Genomic DNA, 2,695 nt, shown 5'->3' on the forward strand with positions numbered 1-2,695 from the left:
CTCCTCATGTGGGCATCCTGCGGCACGCGGATCCGCTCGTTTGCAGTGCCCCGGCCCTGTCCTGCACCTGAGCCTCCTCCTCGGCCCAGCGAGGTCAGGCCGCTCCCCGCGTCCACCTGCACAGTGAGGGACGCCCCTGCCGTTTGCCCCCAGGTGCCTCTGGCAGGTGCGGCTGGTCGCGTGTCTCTGGGCGCCGTGGGTACGGTCAGCACAGGCAGCGGGTCTGGGAGCGTTCAGTGTGGGGGGAGGAGGGGAAGGGCTGGGGGGAGCGGACACCCGCTCTGGGGGACACAGGAACCGCGAGCACAGTTGGAAGCTTTCATCGGAGGGACCCCACGCTCTGTCTCTCTCTCTCCAGGGCGTGCCTCGGGCCGTGACCGATCCGCTCAGCGGGGGCTGCAGGGAACGCAGCTCTGGGGGCCCCAGTCCTTGCGAGCCCCCCGAGAAGGAGCCACCCAGCAGGGAGAAAACACGGGGTCAGCTTGGAGGAGGAGGCTCAGGTGCGTGGGACGCCGGCTCACACACCTTCGTCCACGTCTACTGCACCTGGACGCAGGACCTGGGCACCCTCCGCATCCCCGAGGGACGTCGGCACGCTGCCCTGCTTGGCAGACTCACCGTCTCAGAGCAAATAATGACATCCCCACGGAAAAAATCCAATAATAAGAAGAGGGCTGTGGCTTCTTCTCCGAGAGAACACCAAATGGCGGATGACGCCGGTGCTGCAGAGGGCCTGGGGGCCCTGGAATGGGAGGCCGCGGCGGCTTCCACGGAGGCTTCGGCAGCGGCATCCGGGGCCGCAGTCGCGGCCGTGGTCGGGGCAGGGGTCGAGGCCGCGGAGCTCGTGGAGGCAAGGCCGAGGACAAGGAGTGGATCCCCGTCACCAAGCTGGGCCGCCTGGTCAAGGACATGAAGATCAAGTCCCTAGAGATCTATCTTTTCTCTCTGCCTACCAAGGAATCTGAGATCACTGATTTCTCTCTGGGAGCATCCCTCAAGGATGAGGTTCTGAAGATCATGCCTGTGCAAAAGCAGACCCGTGCTGGCCAGCGGACCAGGTTCAAGGCGTTTGTTGCCATCGGAGATTACAAGGGACACGTCGGCCTGGGTGTCAAGGGCTCCAAGGAGGTCGCCACTGCCATCCGTGGGGCCATCACCCTGGCCAAGCTTTCCATCATCCCCGCGAGGCGAGGCTACTGGGGGAACAAGATCGGCAAGCCTCGCACCGTCCCGTGCAAGGTGACTGGCCGCTGTGGCTCTGTGCTGGTGCGTCTCATCCCCGCCCCCAGAGGCACTGGCATTGTTTCAGCCCCTGTGCCCAAGAAGCTACTGATGATGGCTGGTATCGACGACTGCTACACTTCAGCCAGAGGCTGCACTGCCACGCTGGGGAACTTCGCTAAGGCTACTTTTGATGCCATCTCCAAGACTTACAGCTATCTCACCCCTGACCTCTGGAAGGAGACAGTGTTCACCAAGTCTCCATATCAGGAATTCACTGATTATCTTGTGAAGACCCACACCAGAGTCTCCGTGCAGAGGACCCAGGCTCCAGCTGTGGCCACCACCTAGTTTTATACAAGAAAAATAAAGTGAACTAAAGCTTGTTTAAAAAAAAGAAGAAGAAGAAGAAGAAGAAGAGGGCCGTGTCCGCCTCCAGCAGCCCCGAGCCAACGTGCCAAACCCTCCCCGTGATGACAGCTGTGGTGTCCCCATTATCGGATATTACCCCGTACATCGGACGGGGGTCGTTTGCATAATGGAGGGGGGGCGCGCAGGAGGGAAGCGAGCCCCTGACAGGAAGACGGATGGGCCCATCACATACAGATACGGTGACACGCTTGCCCCTCGGGGCTCCCGGGGATCCATCACAGACGCACCAACAGGGGATGTCGGAATCAAACTTAAAAAAAAGCCAAAGTTCCACATATTGAACAAAATAAATTGTTTAGAAGTGAACAGAGCAATAAATATTTAGGGGAAGCATATAAATCAAAACTTCAAAAGTGATTAAAGCCTCCGGAAAAACAGGTAATTCACATGGAGGGATTGGGAGGAGGAGGAGCACTGGGGTGTGGGGTGCAGCCTGGGGAGGGGGACAGGGCCACCGAAAAGGGGCTGGAAGGTGCAGCTGGTCGTCACCCCGACCCCGCCTGCCCGTGTCCCCACTTGCACTCCGCGGCTGTCCCCAAACGCTGCTCTGGGGTGGTTGTACCATGCGTGCATTGCTCTGGGAGGAAATGACTCAGAATGCAGACTCTCGCTTCGGGAGGCAACCACCAGCAGGGCACCCACTGGACGTGTGCTCTGAGCCCATGGACGGGGGCCACGCGCATCGTGGGTGCACAAGCAGACATACGTGCATCTGCCTTCTCACGCCCACGGCTGGCGGGGCTGGCGGTGACCAGCTGGTGCACCAGCTGGTGGTGACCAGCAGTCTTGCGGCAGGTGCACGGAAAGCTCTAGAACAGGGTGCCTGTCTTCCTCCCACACAAGGCGGTGTCCATCCATAAAGGAAGTAAATGTCCATCTGTGGACACGTCCACGTCTCCTGCGAAAGGGTGCTTCTTATGGCCCAGGACAGCCCCACCGTGGGCTCAGACCCATGGAGACGAGGCAGAAGAACCACCTCCGAGCTTGTATGTGCTGACACGCATCATCCCAAACTACAACGCCCTTCTTTATTTGAGTAAGC

General features: G+C 59.9%; 1 pseudogene; it reads left to right on the forward strand.

The window, feature by feature from the left end:
- Positions 1–703: 703 nt before the first annotated feature.
- Positions 704–1,572, forward strand: LOC113931196 (annotated as a pseudogene).
- The last annotated feature ends 1,123 nt before the right edge of the window (positions 1,573–2,695 follow it).

This window comes from Zalophus californianus, chromosome X (genome assembly GCF_009762305.2).
Source record: "Zalophus californianus isolate mZalCal1 chromosome X, mZalCal1.pri.v2, whole genome shotgun sequence".
NCBI lineage: Eukaryota > Metazoa > Chordata > Mammalia > Carnivora > Otariidae > Zalophus > Zalophus californianus.